Source organism: Amphiura filiformis, chromosome 10 (genome assembly GCF_039555335.1).
Source record: "Amphiura filiformis chromosome 10, Afil_fr2py, whole genome shotgun sequence".
NCBI lineage: Eukaryota > Metazoa > Echinodermata > Ophiuroidea > Amphilepidida > Amphiuridae > Amphiura > Amphiura filiformis.
This window is the reverse complement of record NC_092637.1, coordinates 44129456-44154917: the sequence shown is the minus strand read 5'-3', so window position 1 is coordinate 44154917 and position 25462 is coordinate 44129456. Positions and strand designations below refer to the sequence as shown.

Here is a 25462-nt window from a genome sequence, read left to right as displayed (position 1 = left end):
CTGATGTGCTCTAATGTCCCACAATAAATACTGTCCAAACGTTCATACCCCAGCCCTTAACTTAATTACCAGTTACCAGCTAAAAATTGCCATGCACTTAAGGGTGTGTCTGGTCTGAAAACAGCGGCATTTATTCAGTAAGCTATAAGGGTCAAATTGGCGGACAAAATCGCAGTACTTTTGAGTAAAAAGACAACTTACTTAGCCAAAATCAACTTGTCACATGGGCCATCGCGAGAATTATATTCCAATGGTATTTCACCTTTACTATTTGGTACTTCACAATATGACAGTATTGGAAAGAAAAGTGCAAATGTTCGTCTTTTTCGTTAGTCTCCTACGCAAGACATAGCACCACACGCTTGATTGAGTATCCTTGGCAAAAGTACTTCTTTCACCCATACACCTTTGTTTCCAATGGACATTTTATTGTGAAATGTCATTGTACAAGGAATATAATAAAAAAAATTCCACATAACCCCGAATGAAAAGTATTTAATTATCTTTGTAATCACTCAAAAAGCATTTTGTGTGAATTTTACATCCGAACTAGAGGCTATTAAATTTTTACGAGCCTTTCTATTTTACATGTAAAGCCTATGGGGGTGACGATTAGAAATGGACGGCAATATTGAAAAACCCTCATTTTGGGCCATTTTAGACACTAAAATGCCCATAAAAAAGAATAGCCTCTAGTCCGGATGTAAAATTCACACACAATGCTACCTGAGTGAGTACAAACATAATTAAATAAATTTCATTCGGGGGCTATAGCAAAAACAAAAAATGTCCTATACCTTCATGGTTATGAAACAAAGGTGCATAGTTGATTGTGCGAAAGTCCGTTGTGGTTATGATGCCTGTTATGCGGGCCATACACGATCAAAATATTGATCAACATTTGGGACCCTAGATGCAGGAGTGGATACAAAATCCACCATTGTGCGTGTTCAGTGGTAGATTTTGTATCCACTGGGTCCTTGATATTGATCAGTAAGATTGAACGTGTATGGGCCGCGTTACACATTGGAACTTCGCACTGTACATGTACATAATGCTGAAGAGGGCATTTTTTCTGCGCGTGCGATCGGGGGAAATATTTTATGTTTGGGGTTTAATCGGAATGAATCGGTTTCAAAAGGTCTGAGAATTTCACACCGTGAAAATACATTCAAATGCAATGTGTTTATGCTCCGACTACTTTCATATGAACATACGCATACACATGCACAATTTCCCAAGTAGCAGCCTATTACAAACGCAACCACGGTTGGTCTCGTTTTTTATCACAGAATTAAATGTACATGTCTCCTTAGCAATTTGGAAGCAATTTTGAAATGTTTTTTAGAAAACAAATGCCAGTATACACTTATTAGTATAGTCACCAGAGGGGGTTCCCATGCACCGAGTGCTTTTTTTTTCTAACTTACATTTTTGTAATCCTGAAGGTGTCTAGTAAATGAATTTTGATGTTCCCAATATTAAATATTGTCCCATGGGGTTCATTTGGCGGCCATCTTGGATTCCGACAAAATTCAATGAAATTGACATAACTTTTGAACTAGACATCATAGGAAGACAAATTACCCCATTTTGCGGGATAATGTGGACATGAGCAATCAATTAAAAGGGTTATTTTCATGATTTAAACATGTTGGATACATTAAAATGCAAAATATTATGTCCCATGGCGTTCATTTGGCGGCCATATTGGATTCCGACAAAATTCAATGAAATTGACATAACTTTTGAACTAGACATCATAGGAAGACAAATGACCCCATTTTTCGGGATAATGTGGACATGAGCAATCAATTAAAAGGGTTATTTTCATGATTTAAACATGTTGGATACATTAAAATGCAAAATATTACTAAAAATATTATCTGCGAGGCATACTCGTCTGTATATAATAGGAGCTCTTTTTGGTACATTGAGAAGGATATTTTGATGTTATTGATTTATTTACTATTTTCTCTTCTAGGTGCATGACTTAACTTATTATTAGCTAGAACTGGTGTTAGTGAACTAAAAATCGTAGCATAGTTATAGTGAAGTGGTGGATAATCATGCCAAAACGCAAGGGTGATAAAGGTACTGAGTCAGACTCACTGCAGAAACGTCCTCCTGTAAATTGTATTTTACATGTGAGTGGTATTGAGCATCTAGATTTTACGCCGCTCAGTAAACTAAGGGGCTCTGCCACTGACAAGCTGGCTCAGCTACATGACATTCGTGACAAAAGACACATTGAACCTCATGATTCACCCTATCGCATGGATGATGTCTGTAATCACATTCCGGAGAGTCTTGCTGGTGTAGATTTAGAAACAATTGGATATCATAGAGGCTGCTACCAAAACTTTACTGAAAATCAATATCGTTTGAAATGTAGTGCAGGAACTAATGAAGCTTCAACATCACAATCCTCTCGTAACCGTTAATTACCATTATCAACTGCCATGCGACTGTTCCTCCAGAATGTATCTTTTGTGAAAGACTGGAAATGAAAGTGTCTGGAAAGACTGAGAGATGCATCAAATTCCCAGCATTGGAAACAGATTGAGCATCGGGCACTAGAACTAGGACTATATCGTCTACATAGCATGGTGCAAGGTGAGGACCTATTTGCAAGAGAGGCGAATTGCCACTATTCCTGTCGCGATTCTTTCAACACGAAGTACACAACTTACCTGCGTGATGAAGTGAAAGCGACAATTGAAACAGAGCAGGATCGTAAAGCTGCTGCACATCTGTTGGCATTCACTGTTGTCCTTGATTTCATTCAAGACCGAGTTGTTGGGCAGAAGGAGGTTATGTTACGTACATCGCTGAGTCTTCTGTACAATCATACAAGAGTTTGAAAGAAGTGGCTTCCCCAATCCAGAGTACAGAAGTGACAAGCTGAAGGTCCGACTTGAGAACCATGATATTCATGACTCGATCACCTTTGCCAAGTTTTATCCGGGTGACAAAGGCTATATATATACCTGCAACCTGGTCTACGGCGCCATCATCTCTGTCGCAGACGCGGTGACTTATTCATATAAGCTGGGGTTCAAAGATAAGTATAAGGATGTGGCCCTGTTTCTTCTACCAAACTACCAAAGCACATGCTGCACTAGTATCGGGCACCTCTATTGAAGCAAACAACTCACCACTATCTTCAGTAAGCTGGGTCACTGTGAGACATGCAACTTCGCCTTAGGAACTAGAGACAATGCTAGCTAAGGTTTCCACATAATACTCCGCAGATCATTACCAGCAAGGGAAACGACGTGTTTCATCTCGTATGGGACAATCTAAACAAAACAATGACGAATATCCATGGCTAAAATGTTGTGAACAGCACTGGTGGGATAATGATACAAGATGTGAAACCCGGGTTTGATACCACTAACCAGGATCGAACTCTCCCTCTCTACGCGCGGAGCAAGTTGCGCTCCCTAAAAGTAGATACACCCTGATCCTGTTCACATCTGTGGAAGCTATTGGGAGAAGCAGCCTGTCCCAGGGTTTGGTGGCTTATCTCATTACCAGTGGCTGCCTACGTAGTGTATTGACAGGGAAGGCATATGCAAAAGCACTGTTCTGCCACTAAACAGTCGGTGAAGCGCTTGTTAATTGAGCGATTCATTGAGGAGGAGAATGTTGAGGTCACCAACCCCAAGACCTTGCTGAATCTCGTACAGACATGTACTCCTTGTGAGACCCTCGACCTCGCTTTACAGGACCCCTCCACTTTTACCATGCTTGTGAAGTATGTCACATATGAAGACAAGGACATACTCCTGACCCACTTGGATGGTGGCATCTTCTGACCACTTTAGAAGCTCCTTGAAAGTCGAGAATTCGGTGAAGGGGTGATGGATAGGGGTGAAATAGTCGATAGTTGACTTTCTTTGGGGTTTCACACCGGTAGCTGAGAGGAAGCCACCAAACCCTGGGACAGGCTGCTTCTCCCCACTGCTTCCCGTCTAAATGACCAGACACGATATTCTTTGAGATGCATGTTGAGTACATTTCGCTATTTATCATGGGCGGAGTGAACACGGTTCCCTCAGGAAATTTGGGCCCGACTTGACTACAGAAATGAACAGAAGCCATGGTCTCGGGTATATCTACGCTCATACAGAGGGAGAGTCCGATCCTGGTTAGTTAGTGGTATCAAACCCGGGTTTCACATCTTGTATCATTATCCCACCAGTGCTGGTCACCACGTTTGACCCATGAATATTCGTCAGTTTTGTTTAGATTGTCCCATTCGAGATGAAACACATCCTTTCCCTCGCCGGTAATGATCTGCGGAGTAAGGGATGTGGAAACCTCATTACACGGCTGTTTGATGTATATAGAATTGGCTTCATTATTAACTAAATGCAAACTATAGATGGCGCTATTTATCCTAAATCATATTTCTTTATTTGCAAGGGTTAGGTGATTAATACCGCCATTAAAACAACTGGAATAGGTAAAACAAGTAACAAAGAAATTTTATAAACATATTTTATCAAACAATAAAAGGAATTATTTGTATTAAAAGCTTGAAAGGGTAATTTCCAGTAACTAAATAGCGCCACCAATTTTGGCATTAATATATACATTTTATAGCCGAAAAAGCTTATAAAAATACTATAAAAGTGAATAATTTTGTAAAAGAGGGGAAATTAAAGTTGGGAACGACTTAAAATCATCTGTATACATTAGCACGATATCACTTTTAGCTGTTTAAGCCTAAAATTTGGTTATACATGATGAATTGTTTGAAAAACTAATAAATGATCCCATCAAACAACCGTGATTAAGATCCTTGGCCAGCACTGTCTCAAGTTCCAAGGTGAAGTTATATGTCTCAGTGTCGCAGTTATATCCAGCTTACTGAGAATAGTGGCGAGTTGTGTGCTTCTGTAGAGGTGCCGGATGATAGTGCAGAGCAGTATGTGTTTTGGTAGTTTGCAGTCACCGCGTCTGCGACAGAGATGCTGCCGCTGTAGACCAGGTTGTTGGTGAAATACCCTTTGTCACCTAGATGAAATTTGGCATAGGCGATCGAGTTATGGATAATGTGGTTCTCAAGTAGGACCTTCAGCTTCTCATTCGCCTCTCTTGCAAAGATGTCCTCACCTAGCACCATGCTATGTAGACGATGTAGTCCTAGTTCTAGTGCCTGAGGCTCAATCTGTTTCCAAGTAGGCTCCTTAAATGCTCCGTCTTTGTCCTTGCATACTGGGAATTTTTGCGTCTCTCAGTCTTTCCAGACACTTTAATTTCCAGTCTTTCACAAAAGATACATTCTAGAGGGAACAGTCGCATGACAGTTGATAATTGTAATTTACGGTTACGAGAGGATTGTGATGTTGAAGCTTCATTAGTTCCTGCACTACATTTCAAACGATATTGATTTTCAGTAAAGTTTTGGTAGCAGCCTCGATGATATCCAATTGTTTCTATATAAATCTACACCAGCAAGACTCTCCGGAATGTGATTATAGACATCATCCATGCGATAGGGTGAATCATGAGGTTCAATGTGTCTTTTGTCGCAAATATCATGTAGCTGAGCCAGCTTGTCAGTGACGTTACTGAGCGGCGTAAAATCTAGATGCTCAATACCACTCACATGTAAAATACAATTTACAGGAGGACGTTTCTGCAGTGAGTCTGACTCAGTACCTTTATCACCCTTGCGTTTTGGCATGATTATCCACCACTTCACTATAACTATTCTACGATTTTTAGTTCACTAACACCAGTTCTAGCTAATAATAAGTGAATGTCATGCACCTAGAAGAGAAAATAGTAAATAAATCAATAACATCAAAATATCCTTCTCAATGTACCAAAAAAGAGCTCATATATACAGACGAGTATGCCTTGAAGATACTATTTTAGTAATATTTTGCATTTTAATGTATCCAACATGTTTAAATCATGAAAATAACCCTTTTAATTGATTGCTCATGTCCACATTATCCCGAAAAATGGGGTAATTTTTCTTCCTATGATGTCTAGTTCAAAAGTTATGTCAATTTGATTGAATTTTGTCGGAATCCAAGATGGCCGCCAAATGAGCCCCATGGGACAATATTTAATTTTGGGAACATCAAAATTCATTTACTAGACACCTTCAGGATTACAAAAATGTAAGTTAGAAAAAAAAAAGCACTCGGTGCATGGGAACCCCCTCTGGTGACTATACTATATCTTTCAGGTCAGCCAGTGCTCAGCGTGATTTTGTCCAAATTATTGTACACAGATTGCGAGCGAGAAATCATGAGATTCTTCGAGATCCTCATATCACAACTACCGAATTGAGCTCATTAGCGACCGTGCTCACAACTGACTGAGAAGTACTTCCATGGTTTAGGCTATAATATGTGACCCCTCGGCACAACTGAGCCCGGATGTCGCCAGTGCCACTATTGAGATATGCTCCATCAAACTTAACAATAAACAATAGGAAACAAAGGATTTATTGACTGTTTTATTGATTTTTCACTACTTAAATGTCAAGTACTATATACATGATATACCTCATTTTAAAGCTAATTTCAAGCAGAATATTTTGGTTGAATATCTCAAAAATGATGATTGGCGACTTCAGGGCTCAGTTGTGCCGAGGGGTCACATATGATGTTATTAGTGGTTTCATATGTATTTAACAGTGTATTTATATATACGTAGAGATGTTCATTTGTTTGGTTTTTTGGTCAAATAATTTTTCCTCTAGTTGGTGCTATATTATTTTTGTCATGTTGGTTTGATTTGATATGTGTTAATAATTTTGTTGTACCTTTATATGTAATTTTAAATTTCTGTTGTGCAATTGTTATATGATGCAGGGCCTCGTGTAAGAACAGCATTTTTGCTGATCGGGTTACCCTGGGTAAATATGATGTAATAAATAAATAAAATAAATGTGTGACAATTATCTTCCCGTTTGGAACCATGTACCAAAAATAACATATTCAATCATTGTTCTGTTCCTTGTCAGATTGCTACACTTATGGGTCTAGTTTGGATTCTTGGATTCATCGCTGCTTTTACCGATGTCACTGTCATGTGGTGGATATTTGTTTTGGTATGTTCTACTCAAGGGTGCTTCATGTTCATCTTCTTTGCACTTAATCGTCGAGTGAGGCGCCTGTGGAGAATCAAATTCGAGAACAAACCAGTCCGAAGTGCAATTCAACTTAGCAACATACAGCAAACAAATACAAGCGCGTGATTAAGAAAAGTGTCAGGGAATCAAATTCGGGACATTAGGTTTCACTGCCTGAACAGCATTGATCATGTCTCACCAGAATTGATCATGTCTCACCTCCTTTTCCAACCAAATCGAAGGTAGCAGGGATCAATTTGTGGTTAAAACTACAAATGGCAAAACTCACTTCCTGGGAACTTAATACCACAGAAGGTCATTTGTATGTAACCCACTGACCCATTATGTTTTATCTGCTGCCTTTAGCTATAGGCCCTAATGATAGCCTGGTGATCTGGTCATCAACTCACTGACAAATTTAACCTCAGGAGGGAATTCAATTCGCTTCAGGTAGTGAACATGGTGAAGCCTTGGCCCCATGTCACATGTGGGGAAATGGTAAATCACACATATTTAGCAGCATTTCTCCTCATTTCTCACAATTTTGCAGAATTCAGCAGCCGGTTTTAACAGATTTTGTCGTTATTTTAGGAAATCTGGCTGTTTTTGTGTGATCTCCCATTTCCCCCCATGTGACACAGGGCCTGTTCCAGAGCATGATTTTAAATTTGAAATCACTCGCCTTGAAAAAAAAATTCCGGAGGGGGGGTCGGTGGGTGGTTGGTTGTTGGGGGTGGGGGTGAAAATTCGAAATCGCTCATATTTTCAACCACTGGAATCTCAAGGCAGCAAATGTGTAGGATATAGCTCAATTTGGGCTCCAACTTGTATATTTTGCATACGGTTCGATGTAAAATTAAAATATCACAAGCATTTATCTGGAATTCCAAGTGCTTTTTTCCCCTGGCATCAAAAAAAATAGAATTGATTCCGGACTAAAGTTTCAGAACGAGAACGCGCATATTACTTGTGGACTTGGAGATTAAAAAAAAAAGCGGGAAATTTATATCGAATTTGCTACACAGCTCCACAGTACACAATGTGCTTACACTGTGATTAGCAGCACCTGTGTAGTGTCCGATGTGTGAAATGCAGCCAATGGGCTGTTCCAGTTAACATCCTTACACCCTTTAGATGGAGGTCATGACGTCAATCTTGCACACAGGAGTGTAGATATCAAATATAGTCACCCATTCAGGCAACTCCATTTGATATTCACACTCCCTGTGTGGAAGATGTCTTGCCGGGTGGGGAGTATGGAATTCAAATGGAATAACCCAACAGTTCTACTTTTGTAGGATTTGAAGGATTTCAATTTTTAGGCCCCATGTCACATGGGGGAAAATGGTAAATCACACATATTTAGCAGCATTTCTCTCATTTATCACAATTTTGCAGAAATCAGCAGCCTGTTTTAACATATTTTGTCGTTATTTCAAGTTAGGAAATTTGGCTGTTTTGTGTGATCTCCCATTTCCCCCATGTGACATAGGGCCTAAGCCTAATGAATATTTTGACAACATGAAAAACATCAACTCATTTGAGAACCAAAATTTAACTCTCTGATGGGACGTTTGAGCAACCACACACCACTAAGGGACCGTTCACAAACACTTGTAAGGGGGGGGGCCTGATGCAAAAAAAAAATTATCGCGAAAATTTTTCGGGCCCCTCCTTTACAGACCTCGAAAATTTCAGGGCCCCCCTTTTTCGACATGAAAATTATCGGTCAACCCCATAGAAAAGCATATAAACTCCATTTTCCCAGGAAAAATCGTGGTCATTTTTTTCAGGCCCCCCCTTAGGAGGGTGAAAAATTGTCAGGCCCCCCTTTTTGCATCAGGCCCCCCTTACAAGTGTTTGTGAACGGTCCCTTAAGGCCTTGTATTTCAGTGCAAAGTTGCATGTTGATAACATTACAACGTGTGTGGAAAGGGAAGCTTGTGGGTACAAGAGAAAAATGTGCTACCACAGATTACCTTTTATTTAAAGAAACAAAAGCCTTTAAAAAGGGTAGTGGTTGTAAATACCAGAGCTGTAAATTTGTGATATTGAAATAAAGTTGGTGATGAAGTACATTGGGGATTGAGTTGCATAGATGATGGAAAATGGCTATTCCAGAACTTAATTCCACCCCAAAGAAAACACGGGATTGTAGAAACTTTGTAGCCTTCCCAAGAAAAATCGTCATTTAGCAGTGGGAATTCCCAAAAATGTATCATGTTCACTAAAGAGGACATGGGATTTCCCAACGATCTTTGTGATATTCTTCCTTTTTTTCTGGAAATTTTTTCAATGGAGTTTGCCCCTAACTGAAAATTCCCATTTTTACCCAATGAAATTCTGCTCTGAGAATTCCCGAGCATTTAAAAAAAAAATGACTTCTTTAGGGAATGCAGTTAATTTTTGGAATAGCTCAAGAAATAATTAGTGTAGTGGATTAGTAGGTGGTCAATCTTCGACCCATAAGGATTAAGTTACTAAGATTAAGGACAATAAATCAATATGTCATAATTATGCTTAAAGGAGTATTTCGTGATCCTAGCATCCTCTATTTATGTCATTTTTCATTAGATATCCACGAAAAAGCCTATTCCCAAAATTTCAGTTGATTCCGATTTTGCGTTCGCGAGTTATGCATGATTATGTGTATTACACTGCTCCATAGACAATGCGTTGTAATTTCGTTCTGGTGCACCAGAACGAAATTCAAATTTCACGATATCTTTGCTAAATGAATTAATCTGCAAGAAATATTTTGTACATAAACATTATGTAGCCAGAGGTTTCCAGTGATATAAAAATCTCAACTTTTTTTGAGAAAAGTGGGGGGGATGAGGCTGTGGATCGCGAAATGCCCTTTTAAGATAAAAGTGGATGTTTGTTCCGTCATTACCTTCATGTCGACCGCTTGGAGCACGCAAATTGTAACTACCTGGACTCTTGGTACACAAAAGGGTCATCTGCTAAGGTTGAAGAACTAAGGCGGTTTACCTTATTTGTGCTCCAGGCAAATAATGCAGCTACAAGGTACAATTTGAATCCGGCCAAGTTAAGTTAAACTTCCTCGCCACATTTGAAACTTGTAATTTCAACCGAACAAGTGCTTAATTAACGGCTACAATGTAGGCCTATATAATAAATTTTGTATAGTATTTTATTGTGTAACTCAATATTGTTTAGATATAAGTCTTAATCATAAGAAGAAACTCTTCCAATATGAGTAAGGGTAAGGCCATGCAGTTTGAAAATTTGGCATGTGCGAGGGGGGAAGAATTTTTGGCGAGCCGAGAAGGGGGGGGGCAAGCCATTTTGGCGGGCCGAGAGGGGGACAAGCGATTTTGTTGAGCCGTTTGGAAATATTACCCCCCCGGCTCATAATTATTGCACAGCCCCTACGCATCAACCATTCGTTAGAAGTTAAACATTAGGGACGCACCATTATACTTCAAAGGGGGTAGGAAGTTGTGGTAGGGAGAAATTGTTTTAAATTTCATGCATTTATACACAGTTAGGTGGGGATTTTTTTAGTGTAGTGTTGGTGGGAAAGGTTTTTTTGTTGCTCATGTAGTGGTGGAATTTTTTTAAATACTTCCTACCCCCCTTGAAGTCTAATGGTGAATCCTTTATAATGAAAATAGAGTGGGAATAGATTAAAAACGAAGACAGGTTGAACCGAATATTTTACGTCTAATAAAATGTCAATTTTAATAACTTGAAATATGACTTGAATCCATTAATTTGAATCCTGAAGAATCTTGTCAGTAGATTGTCTCCACTTTCCCAACGATCTTTGTGATATTCTTCCTTTTTTTCTGGAAATTTTTCAATGGAGTTTGCCCCTAACTGAAAATTCACATTTTTACCCAATGAAATTCTGCTCTGAGAATTCCCGAGCATTTAAAAAAAAATGACTTCTTTAGGGAATGCAGTTAATTTTTGGAATAGCTCAAGAAATAATTAGTGTAGTGGATTAGTAGGTGGTCAATCTTCGACCCATAAGGATTAAGTTACTAAGATTAAGGACAATAAATCAATATGTCATAATTATGCTTAAAGGAGTATTTCGTGATCCTAGCATCCTCTATTTATGTCATTTTTCATTAGATATCCACGAAAAAGCCTATTCCCAAAATTTCAGTTGATTCCGATTTTGCGTTCGCGAGTTATGCATGATTATGTGTATTACACTGCTCCATAGACAATGCGTTGTAATTTCGTTCTGGTGCACCAGAACGAAATTCAAATTTCACGATATCTTTGCTAAATGAATTAATCTGCAAGAAATATTTTGTACATAAACATTATGTAGCCAGAGGTTTCCAGTGATATAAAAATCTCAACTTTTTTTGAGAAAAGTGGGGGGATGAGGCTGTGGATCGCGAAATGCCCTTTTAAGATAAAAGTGGATGTTTGTTCCGTCATTACCTTCATGTCGACCGCTTGGAGCACGCAAATTGTAACTACCTGGACTCTTGGTACACAAAAGGGTCATCTGCTAAGGTTGAAGAACTAAGGCGGTTTACCTTATTTGTGCTCCAGGCAAATAATGCAGCTACAAGGTACAATTTGAATCCGGCCAAGTTAAGTTAAACTTCCTCGCCACATTTGAAACTTGTAATTTCAACCGAACAAGTGCTTAATTAACGGCTACAATGTAGGCCTATATAATAAATTTTGTATAGTATTTTATTGTGTAACTCAATATTGTTTAGATATTTAGTCTTAATCATAAGAAGAAACTCTTCCAATATGAGTAAGGGTAAGGCCATGCAGTTTGAAAATTTGGCATGTGCGAGGGGGGGGGAAGAATTTTTGGCGAGCCGAGAAGGGGGGGGGGGGGCAAGCCATTTTTGGCGGGCCGAGAGGGGGACAAGCGATTTTGTTGAGCCGTTTGGAAATATTACCCCCCCCGGCTCATAATTATTGCACAGCCCCTACGCATCAACCATTCGTTAGAAGTTAAACATTAGGGACGCACCATTATACTTCAAAGGGGGTAGGAAGTTGTGGTAGGGAGAAATTGTTTTAAATTTCATGCATTTATACACAGTTAGGTGGGGATTTTTTTTAGTGTAGTGTTGGTGGGAAAGGTTTTTTTTGTTGCTCATGTAGTGGTGGAATTTTTTTAAATACTTCCTACCCCCCCCCTTGAAGTCTAATGGTGAATCCCTTTATAATGAAAATAGAGTGGGAATAGATTAAAAACGAAGACAGGTTGAACCGAATATTTTACGTCTAATAAAATGTCAATTTTAATAACTTGAAATATGACTTGAATCCATTAATTTGAATCCTGAAGAATCTTGTCAGTAGATTGTCTCCACTTTCTACTACGCTTTGTGATGGCTTATGATGAATGCCTTGTATGGAGTTTCATCAAACCCTGAAGATTCTTGTCAGTAGATTGTCTCCAATTTCTACTATGCTTTGTGATGGCTTAATGAATGCTTTGTATGGAGTTTCTAAAGCCTGAAGAATCTCGTCAGTAGATTGTCTCCACTTTCTACTACGTTTTGTGATGGCTTAATGAATGCTTTGTATGGAGTTTCTAAAGCCTGAAGAATCTCGTCAGTAGATTGTCTCCACTTACTACTACGCTTTGTGATGGCTTAATGAATGCTTTGTATGGAGTTTCTAAAGCCTGAAGAATCTCGTCAGTAGACTTCAGTAGATTGTCTCCACTTTCTACTACGCTTTGTGATGGCGGCTTAATGAATGCTTTGTATGGAGTTTATAAAGCCTGAAGAATCTCGTCAGTAGATTGTCTAGACTTTCTACTTCGCTTTATGATGGCTTAATGAATGCTTGTTTGAAATATCCCAGCAAACACAAAATGTTTTTAAAACGTTTTTAACAGGTTCTATTTTGGATTTTGGTAAAAATGTTTTAATAACATTAAATGTCGGGTTATATAAAGGTCACGAAAACGTTTTAAAACATTTTGTATGAAAAGATGCTACAAAAATATTTTTAAAATGTTTTCAAAATGTTATTAAAAATATTGTTTTGCAAACATTTTTTGCTAAATATTTTGTCAACACTTAAATAACATTATGTTAGAATATTTGCAATAAGTTATCAAAAAACGTTTTTGAATGCTATGAAAACGTTTTATACCCTTTGTATACCCTTTATATAACCCGACATTTAAACGTTTTCTGACAAACTTTTATAACCTTTTGCGAATGATGTCGACAATTTTGTGTGTTTGCTGGGGTCTTTATTGGCTTGATTGTTTTTGTCAGTGGATTATTTCACTGTACTAATTACATTAAATTTTGGCTGATTTTTCAATAATTGCCAGCTTCTATATATAGGTATTTTTAAATACCTATATAGAAGCTGGCAATTATTGAAAAATCAGCCAAAATTTAATGTAATTAATACAGTGAAATCTTTAAAAAGATTTTGGTGAGGTATACTATACCAATATACAGAACATTTTGTTTTATATCCAGTTTTGCTGCCACCTTCCCGTGTGATAAAAATTCATTGATTGAGTTGGCATTGTTTTCCAATTCAATCCTCTCTGTTTGATCCAAAGAGGTATTATTTTGCTTAAGATGAAATTTGATTAACCCTAAAACTTGTAAATACCACGGTGAAAAATTCTGCGCATGCATGAATCCCAGGGTCTGCGATGACGCAATCACCCTAATGGGACGCACCATTAGACTTCAAGGGGGGGTGGAGGAAGTTGGGGTCGGAGCAAGTTTTTTTTTTTCGCCGCCGGCAAGTTTTTATTAAAAAATTTTCATGCATTTATACAGTTAGGTGGGGAAAGTTTTTTTTTTTTTTTTTTTAGTGGGGAAAGTTTTTTTTTGCGTGGGGGAATTTTTTTTTTTTTTTTCATAAACTTCCTCCCCCTAAGTCTAATGGTGCGTCCCAAAGTGTGATATGCTCACGGAATTGCTGGCCGGGCAGCAATGACCTCCGATATCAAAAAGCACGGGTCAGTGTTAGGGTTGAGGGCCGGTTCATAGTGAATATTCGAAGGCGAATATTATATTCGGCTTCGAATTCTTTTTGGTCGTCAAAATATATGCGGCTTCGAATATAAAACTATGAACCGGAGAAAGATATACAATTCACAGCGTTGCCCGACTGTTAACAATTATTGCCCGTTGACCTAGGTAAGCAAAATTTAGAGACTTTCTTTAAGGGGTGGGGTATGAACGTTTGGACAGTATTTATTTTGGGACATTAGAGCACATCAGACATATCGAATTGCATTCTGAATACGAAGAATGTCATTCTGATATCAAATATTTTGATTTTTGAAATTCGCAATTTAATACACATTTTATGGCAAATCATTAAAAATTGATATTTTTGATATTTAACAGTACTTGAGTAAACTTTATAAATCTGATGATTTATACTTAAAGTGTATGTAGGTGGGATGAAAAGCTGACGATCAATTGAAAATTTTGATGTTTCGTATTGAAGATATGGATTTTTTTTCCCAAAACACCAAAAAAAATTATGTCGTTTTGGGAAAAAAATCCATATCTTCAATATGAAAGGTCAAAATTTTCAATTGACCGTCGGCTTCGTATTCAGAATGCAATTCGATAGGTCTGAGGTGCTCTCATGTCCCACAAAAAATACTGTCGAAACGCAATAAACGCTCATTTTAGATACTTTAACGAAGTCAATACAATAATAGGTAAACTCAATATTGAACTACTGTCATGATTTAATGTCTGTAAAATAAAAATGAATAAATAAATTAATAAGTTAATAAAGAAATAAATAAGTCAATAAGTCAACGCCATGCGTTTTAAGTTGGGCCAGTAGGTGGAGATGTAACATGCGCGCGACATTTTTGGGGTTCATAATAATAGGCCTACAGCCTATGTAGTTAAATTTGGTGTCAAATTAAAGCTTGTGATGAGACCAATACAGAAAGCATAATAAATGTTGTAAAAAATTATTAGCATTTGAATAATTAGCATCTAATTAGCATAATGTGCGGGGTGGAGGATGATCAGGAGGAGGATGACCAGGAGGAGCAAATTTAATAAAAGTGACCCCGGGAGTCATATAATGCAAGAGGTCCATTTCTTTACATTAACACCATACATACTTTAACACCATACAAGCATATTCCAGGTAATTTAATTTGCTTTGAGAAGCAATTTTGCATATTTTATATTCTGTTCGGGTTACATATTGAGGTCAATGGGAAAGAATGCCTTGAAAGAGGCTAGCGCAAAACTTTTTTCATTTTATTGAACCCTATGGTGTTAAATATGTATAAAAAGCTCTGACTGAGAGGAATTAAAATATGTAACTTTTAAATAGGTGAGGTAGGGCCTACACTTAATTGTTTTGTTTTTAAATCAAATTTTCCATTTTTTCCCTAAAATATTTGGTTCTTTCAGTTTCATAACTCCTTAGTATTACAACCTGTGTCATTTTAAAGTGCATGTTTGGATTTCTTGGGTTATTTGCTGCAAGAAAATGTATACTTTTATATTGGGTATAGTATGTAAAAGATATGGACATTTAAACGAAAAAATATGCAATTTTCATCTCGCGAAACATGTTACACATTACCGGCCCAACTCAAAACGCATGGCCAAATACATGAATAATTAATTGAATAAATAAATAAATATATTTAAAAAAATAAATAACATAACATAACATAAGACATGATTGAGCGACGACAACTATGACAGCCCTCACAAATGTTATAATGTTGTAATAGGGCCTAGGCCTATAGTTAATGTAGTATTGAATTTATCACGATAATTTGCATATTCTTGATCACAAAACAGGCTTTTTTTGGTTTTTGTTAGGGTAAATGGGGGGTTGTATATTGACATTTTGCGGTATATTTTGTTGTTGTTATTTTGAAACTGTTTTTTTTCTTCCTGTTTTGTTGTTGTTAGAACAGGGGGTTCTTAAGGGCTGGGGTATGAACGTTTGGACAGTATTTATTTTGGGACATTAGAGCACATCAGACATATCGAATTGCATTCTGAATACGAAGAATGTCATTCTGATATCAAATAATTTTGTTTTTTTGAAATTCGCAATTTAATACACATTTTATGGCAAATCATTAAAAATTGATATTTTTGATATTTAACAGTACTTGAAGTAAACTTGATAAATCTGATGATTTATAGTTAAAGTGTATGTAGGTGGGATGAAAAGCCGACGATCAATTGAAAATTTTGACCTTTCGTATTGAAGATATGGATTTTTTGGGAAAAAATCCATATCTTCAATATGAAAGGTCAAAATTTTCAATTGACCGTCGGCTTTTCCTCCATGCTACATACACTTTAAGAATATATCATTAGATTTATATAATTTACTTCGAGGACTGTTATATATCAAAATTTGAAAAATATCAAATTTTTATAATTTGTCATAAAATTTGTATTATATTGTGATTTTAAAAAATGAAAATTATTTGATATCAGAAAGATATGCTTCGTATTCAGAATGCAATTCGATAGGTCTGAGGTGCTCCCATGTCCCACAAAAAATACTGTCGAAACGCAATAAACGCTCATTTTGGATCCCAAGGTTGGTCTGAACCCTGGAATTATGGAAACTTTCGGGCCTCATAACTGCTAAATTGTTGGTCTAAAGTATATAAAAGTATACATAATTTAGAATGGCAAAGACTTGATAAGTTCATCTGTGAGGTCAAATTTGGGCCAAAATGCAGGATTTTCCTGCTCCAAATGATTTAGTAATGCAAATGGTACGGGAAAAATACATCACTTTTTGATTATGCCTATTTAGCAAGACCCCCCCCCCCTTCTGAAGAAAATGAAAGCCCCTTTGAGGCTAATTTGTGACTTTATACACATTTTTAGAAACTTTATCTTGTGAACTCCCTGGTAAATTCCCAGGTAAACTCCCATAAACTTGACTCAGTGAATTTGGCGCCAGGCGGTGCTCATAGACAAGAACAGGATTTTCAATATTCACAGTCCAATGGTGACTTACAGATAACATTTTTGCCCGTATTTTCTCATTGCATTGGACAAAGGGGATTAAGATACCGCTACATAGGAAACAAGATGTAATCAGGGATGAGGAAAGTCGTGATTCTCAAGCATGCAAGGGAGACCCTTCCAAAGGATTCGATTCATTTTAGAATAGCGGAATAGTGTAAGTAGAAAGACCCAGGCAGTGTAGCTGCAGTGTAAACTCGAGAACTGTCAGTGTCAGTGTCAACTGGCATTTGATCGAGAAATCTATCTACTATCCACGACGACACGATAGTTAATGTGTGGCAAGCTATCGGTTGTTCATACGAAAGTTAGAAATTTTCGAACAAACTGGCACGTCAGAAATTAATATTTTGTCCTGCGACTGATTTTTTTATTCGGACTAGCATGCATGTAAATTTCGACGTTGCATGCATCAGCACATACTCGGTTAGCTCGTTCACGTAGCGGTTTCGTTGTCCCACTGGCCTACTTCACCGTATAAACGTAGTCTTGCCTGGCGATCGGAGTGTTATCGTCAGAGCACCTCGGACTAATACTCGGTATACTGAGTGTACATCCATCGTCATGATCGTATTTGTATACGCTGGCGAAGCTAAGTTACGTCATTAATTAGGTATCCCAGGCAAACCTTAGTTATTAAACACATTTGCTAGTCAGCGAAATTCGCCTAGACCGGGGCCCAAACGTACCGGCCCAAACACAATGCATATTTACCTAGAAATTTGAATTTTTTTCGAGAACAGGTCGGTGAAGGAAACCTACATAAATATGTTTTCTATATACTTCACTTGACCCAAATATATGATTTTTTATGGTGATGAGCCACTCGCACATGGAATTTTAGAGGGATTTTGATAGCAGTTCCATAAAAAAAAGCTGCTATCGCCATGAGACTAAGATCTAGAAATACCCCTAAATGCTGTTTTGGGGAATTTTGCTAGCAGAATCTTTTTGATAAGATGTACTTTGTTACGGAAACTTGATATGACTAGGGAGTCCGGCACTTTTGGTATCACTGGAAAGAGAATTTAAAGAGAAAACCAACAGTCTTTAAATCAGCTCAGTAGCTTGAAGTATAGTGAAGTTATGCTCAATTAAAGTTGTGTGCGTACAGGTTTTGTGTCTGTCACCGCGACCAACTGGAATGTGTGCAACGAAGTCCCTATTATGTCGATTACTGTCTCAAAATTTATTTGAAATCTAATAAAACTTGGAAAGGGAGTTAAAAAAGACAACTAGTATTGTAATATCATATTGACAAATAATGAATAAAAAAGTAACAACATATTCATGGACTCTTTATAACCGAATTATAAGGCTTTTGACAAGAAAAATCGGGGAAAATTACCTTGATCTTTTGTCTATCCCATAATAATCTCAGATTTTGGACTAGGTCAGGGGTTAATGAGATGTGATCCAAAAACTCTGTCACATCCGGAAGCTCATGTGACAAGATGGCGACGAATGCATCTACTGCTAATCTGTTGCTCTGAAGGTACACCATATTTATCGCATTGATCTAGGATTATACAGACTTTTTTTGGAAAAAACATCACACAGTTAGAAAGATTAATCTTTAATCTCTTCAAATCATAATTTATTTTTCCATTTGAACATAAAAATCATGTTTAAAACATACGACAATTCTTGCGTGTTTTACGTGCTTCCAGATACAAATTCGGAAATCGGGAAACTACTGGACTCCCTACTATGACAAAAATGTTTTAAGTTTTGGCTTTCTTTAGGCCTACTCAAGGGCTTTAATTTGATATGTAATTAAAAATGATGCTTGATGGCAAATTTTGAACACATCATATATGCTGCACTGCAACTTACAAGCAGGCACGGCAGGTTACACTCATCACCTGTCATTAGTACAAGGAACTTAAATACAATGTCCTCATTCACAAACTGATACTATCTGTACATACATCGAATGTATGGAGCCGGTATATAAACCATCTCCATACAAACAAGGTAATATAAAAGTTCTCCAGAGAGTCAGTACAAAATGTGTAAACGTAAATACAGTAAGGATTGTGAAAACTCACACATACAATGGGTGTATACTATCTGTCCATTGTATAAGATTATTACCGTACTGCAGTGTGTTGAAGGAATATTACACATGTAGTCAAGAATAGGTTCCGTCACCCGCTGTTTCGGATCCCTCACAGTCTCCCAAGACATCAAAAGCATTGCACATATGTGACCCATCACATCGAAACAGCGGCTAGCTTCATTGGCAGATAACAATGAAAGAAGATGGGAAAATAAAAATAATTCAGAGCTTGTTTTGCCTCATAAAACATTTTTAGTAAGGTGTCATCTTCAAACTAAAAAGCAGCAGTTTATCCTAGTGTTTAAATCTCCATTTTCATTTCTGCCGCGAGGTAGTCTGTTTCGATGTGATGGGTCAGTGGGTCACATATACTTACTTAAGACTGTCCTTTTTCACATAACGTAACACAGACAAAGTAGGGCCAACTTGCCTAGAAATGGTCAAATTTTGGCAAGAAATATCTCTGTGTAATCCTATGCAAGTCCCACATCACATCGATATCGGCGATCGTGTTTTTTTTACTGAAGTTAGGCTAGGCTAGTTCCCACCAGCGTCATGCACGTGACATGACACAGCTAAAATAATCGACCGGAAATCGGGGATCATTAAAACATCAACAATTTCAAAATACTCAATGACAGTAAACTTAAATGGCGAGCGGTCCGAATTTTGAGCCATACAAGTTTACGTGGTGAACTAACCTGTCATCGTCCTGTGTATGTCTGCAATCATATACTGCACCAGAAAAATATCCTTACACTTGGAAAAATAATCACAATTTCAAAACTGAACCATATTGGGGTAAATTTGTTTTTTTAATAGATGCGCTATCTAATCAGGAACATTATGACACCCCATTGAATCCAATGTGACTTCAAGAAGCAAAGTTACAAGCATTTGAATAGACGAAGGTCCAGTTTTAAAAGTGACAAACTGGTCTATTCAAAACTCCACGGACTAGACATCTGGTTTGAGAGTGGTGAATGGCTAATTTGTGCATGTCTTTAATTTAAAACAAAAGTAACAAATGAAAACTGTAAGAAAAGAGCTGACAAATAAAATGAAAGTTATGAAAAGTACAGAGAAATAAAAACTGCTTGAAACAACCCCTTCATTGACGAAACTGTGTTATCTCTTTGTTGCGCTTGTTGGAATCTTTATGCGCCTGGTTTAGGACAATTTGTCACTTTTAAAACTTGACCTTCGTCTATTCAATTGCTTGTAACTTTACTTCTTGAGATCACATTGGATTCGATGTGGTGTCAAAATGTGCAGGATTAGATAGCGCATCCATAAAAAAAACAAATTTCCCTCAATATGGTTAACTTTTGAAACTATGATTATTTTTCCAAGTGTAAGGATACTTATTTGGCGCAGTATAGATTGAATACAATACTGGTCTTTTCAAAGATACTTATCTTACAGGTGCAAGTGATCAGCATGATCATGATATGCTTCAATGCAGAGGTACCGCGTGAACGTATCGGTGCTTGTTTTCACCTGTTGCTGTGGTAGTTAATCTGATTATTATGTATTTTCACCAGTGTACTGAGGGCCCTTGGCCTTGCACAGTAGGTCAATAGGTCAAACTAAGTGACATATGCATATATGCCAAGGTGTGTCGGGATACCCACTGTAAATTACCAATGCAGGATTTTCATTTCAAGACATGGATAAAAAAATAAAAATAAAAAAACGCATTTCGCATTTGACTTTTTAGACATGCTACAGGAAACAAACATGTTATTTTTTTTGGCCATATCACAAGATGCTTCCACGTTCTACATAAATCCCCCAATATTTTGTCAGGGGGATGGTCCATACAATCATCCCCCCCCCCCATGTTGACGCCTGTATGTGTGTCTCTGACCAAATTAACCTTGAGCATATTTGGCCATTTTAGCCCCAAAAGTGCAAATTTATTCCACTTTAGCACCAAATTTCATCAGTTTAGCTTCAATATGGCAAAATTTGTATTCTGTCGCCAAAAGGTGCTACATTCACTATACTTCAAGAAATTTTTTCCAACCCCACCCCCCATGTCCAAAAGAAATCTATGCAACTGGTTAGAACCTTACAAACAAATTTGGTAGTACTAAAACTCAGGCGCCGCTCTGCAAAAATTAGAGGGGCCGCGCGCGCCGGGTGCGCCGCCCCCCCCCCTGAATCCGCGCCTGCTCTATACAATGACACAGCATTTAAAACAATCGCCTTTTTCACGGCTGAGTATATGTCTTGTTAATGTAGTGGGTCTCAAACTTAATATGTGACCCCTCGGCACAACTGAGCCCGAATGTCGCCAGTGCCACTATTGAGATATGCTCCATCGAACTTAACAATAAACAATAGGAAACAAAGGATTTATTGACTGTTTTATTGATTTTTCACTACTTAAATGTCAAGTACTATAGACATGATATACATCATTTTAAAGCTAATTTCAAGCAAAATATTTTTGTTGAATATCTCAAAAATGATGATTGGCGACTTCAGGGCTCAGTTGTGCCGAGGGGTCACATATGGCAAATTGACCATTATTCTGTGCTCAAGTAACATTAGTCACCAACCTCAATAGGGGGTGGAAAAACCATTCACAGCCATAACAGCCGGGCACCTCCTTTTCATGCTGCACACCAGCCTGGTCACACGTTGCTGTGGGTTGGCATTCCATTCTTCAACTAGGATTCGTCGCAGGTTATTCAATGTGGTTGCATTGGCCACTCTGGCACGCACAGCACGACAGCCCACGGCCAAGCTGGTCCCACAAGTGGTCAATTGGGTTGAGGTCTGGGCTGATGGCAGGCCATTTCATTCTCTCTACTCCCATATTCCTTGACTACTCTGGCTCTGTGGTGGCAAGCATTGTCATTTTGTAGGATTGCATGAGGTCCCAGATTGGGATTGCAGAATTTAATGCACAGAATAATGGTCAATTTGGCACATTCTGTATGTAGTACATGTAGGTTGGGTTACGCCAAACAAACGTTTTCACATGTGGCCTTACTAGGACATGACAGTGGCATGTCTAGTTTTGTGAGCAAACTCTGTACTTGTCTATATACATCTACCATGCATGCCAGTCATCTCATGGATAAATCACAATTTCTAAATATGATAAGTAAAAGCTGTTACACTAGTTATTATGACTTTTGAAAATCCAGTCAAATAAGATATTTTTATTATTGTTTAACATTTCAGATTTGATTCATTACATTTGTGCTGTTGAAACTACAAGTTCCACGTCGGCAAACTTACAAAAGGCAGTGAGGATTGTAGTCTTTGCTCCGCTGTTTGCTAGTATTGACTTCCATGATTGATTTGAGGTGCGCACATAATATTCTTTGATTCTATAATGTTCACTCAGTAATATATGTATAAACATCTAGAGGCAACAATGCAACTTTTGAAACCATTTCGCTGTAAATTCTGTAGAATGAACCATTATTCTTTGGATAAATTGAAGATACATGTTAGCAGACATCTAATGAAATATGCGCATGCTCATAGACGTAGAAAATGTTTATTTTGTCAGCAAATCTTGGCAAAATATGGTAGGCTGTGTAGACACCTGAATATCCACAGACAATTATCGAGAAAATGTAATAATTGTTTGGTAAGTTTTTCAAATGATTTTGACTTAGTCACACACAAACGGGTGTGTACTTCTAGTGGTGTCAACACTGCGAGTAGAAGTGACATCAAAGAGAAGCCATATCAATGTGAATACTGTCAGAAGTGTTATACTCAGAGTGGTAATCTTACAGCCCACGTCCGTACTGTTCACACCAAAGAGAAACCATATCAGTGTGAATACTGTCAGAAATGGTTTGTACTTAAATCTCTTCTAAAGAGGCACGTTCGAACTCACACGAAAGAGAAACCATATCAGTGCGAGTACTGCCTGACGTGTTTTAGTCAGCGTGGTAGTCTTACAACCCACATCAGAAGTACTCACACCAAAGAGAAACCTCACCAGTGTGAATACTGTCAGAAATATTTTGTTACTAAATCTCTCCTTAAGAAGCACGTTCGAACTCACACCAAAGAGAAACCATATCAGTGCGAGTACTGCCAGAAGTATTTTACTCAGAGTAATAGTCTTTCAACTCATGACGTTTCACACCACAGATAAACCATATCAGTGTGGGTACTGTCAGAAATGCTTTGTAATTAAATCTCATCTAGAGCGGCATGTTCGAACTCACACCAAAGAGAAACCCTATCAGTGTGCATCCTGCCAGAAGTGTTTTTCTCTGAGTGGTAGTCTGACAAGACACAAATCTACTCACACCAATGAGAAACCCTATCAGTGTGAATTCTGCCAGACGTGTTTTACTCAGAAGAGTAGTCTTACAAGACACATAGGAGATGTTCACAACAAAGAGAAACCATATCAGTGTGACTACTGCCAGAAGTGTTTTACTGAGAGGAATCGTCTTTCAACTCACATCGGAACGTTTCACAACACAGAGAAGCCATATCAGAAGTGTTTTACTCGGGGTGTTAGTCATACAAGACATATTGGAACTATTCACACCAAAGAGAAACCAGATCAGTGTGAGCACTGTCAGAAAGGCTTTGTACATAAATGTCTCCTAGAAACTCAAATTGGAGCGCACACCAAAGAGAAACCATATCAGTGTGCATACTGCCGGAAGTGGTTTTCTCAGAGTGGTAGTCTTACAACCCACATCAAAACTATTCACCCCAAAACAAAAAGGCACATTCGAAGTCACTCCAAACCTTATCAGTGTGAATACTGTATGAAATGCTTTGCAGTTAAATCTAACCTAAAAAGGCACATTCGAAGTCACACCACAGAGAAGCCTTATCAGTGTGAGTTCTGTCAGAAGTGTTTTACTCAGAGTGGTAATCTCATAACCCACATCAGAACTATTCACAACCAAGATAAACAACATCGGTGTAAGTTCTGTCAGAAATGCTTTGTGTATAAATCTCAACTAAAAAGTCACATTCGAACTCACACCAAAGAGGAACCATATCAGTGCGAGTACTGCCAGAAGTATTTTTCTCAGAGTTGTAATCTTACAACCCACATCAGAAATATTCATACCAAAGAGAAACCATATCGGTGTAAATACTGTCAGAAATGCTTTGTAAGTAGAGCCCACCTAAAAAGACACATTCGAACTCACACAAAATAGAAATCATATCAGTGTTAGTACTGCCAGAAGTGCTTAAGGTATAAAGATAGTCATACCAAAGAAAAACCATATCAACTGGTGTGTTCGAAATGCTTTTTCCACAATATTACCTAGAAAGGCGCATTTTAACACACCAAAGAGAAATCCTTTCCACAGTGAGAGTATTGCCAGAAGGTCATGTTTTTTGAGGTGGGACCCAATTGCGTCACATCTTGCAATTTGTCAAAAATCAACTCCTTTTTTGTATTTCTGATTATATTTCAAAAAGTTTTCACTAATGTATGTAGCTGGGAAAAGCAGACCATCATAATTTATGAAAAAAATTGACCTTTTTTGTATTGAAGATATAATAGATGAAGTGTCCAAAAAACCATGAAATTGTTATCTTTTGGTAAATTAAGTATCTTCAATACAAAAGATAAAAATGTTCATTATGATGATCAGCTTTTCATCCCAGCTACAAACGTGTTAAGTATATCATTACATTTAATAAATTTCAATTTTTAACAATTTGCCATAGTATTATTATATCGCGAATTTCAAGAGCTTAATTATTTCAATTTGATATCAGAAGGACATTCTTCGTATTCAGAATGCAATTGGGTGTCCCCGATGTGCTCTTATAGGTCCCAGAAAAATACTGTGCAAAGGTGGGTGACCTAGCCCTTAAAGGGGATTATGATTGATGAAAATGTAGGCAAATAAGACATTTTTTAAAGATTCAAAAATTGTTTAACATTTCAGATTGGATCCACTGATATACATGTCTGCTGTTGAAACTACAAGTTCCAGTGGAAGTAATATAGAAGACAGTGAGTGCACCTTTGGTTAGTATTGACTTCTATGGGTAATTTGAGATGCGCACTTTATTTCTTTGGTTTATAAATGGTTACTCAGTAATATACATTTTACTCTGAGTGGTAATCTTACAGCCCACATCCGAACTGTACACGCCAAAGAGAAACCATATCAGTGTGAATACTGCCAGAAGTGATTTTGTCAGAGTGGTCATCTTACAACCCACGTCAGAACTACATGTACGCACATCAAAGAGAAGCCATACATGTACCAGTGCGAGTTTTGTCAGAAATTCTTTGCAATGAAATCTCGCCTAAAAAGGAATTTTTTTTCAAGCATCTATATCTCA

General features: G+C 37.7%; 1 protein-coding gene across 1 annotated transcript in view; it reads left to right on the top strand.

The window, feature by feature from the left end:
• LOC140162918 (uncharacterized) overlaps nt 1-25156 on the top strand; it is a 286934-nt gene extending 261778 nt beyond the window's left edge. The window contains exon 5 of the transcript XR_011860376.1: nt 25060-25156. The gene's annotated coding sequence lies outside the window, so the exon portion shown is untranslated. The remainder of the gene's footprint in view (nt 1-25059) is intronic.
• The last annotated feature ends 306 nt before the right edge of the window (nt 25157-25462 follow it).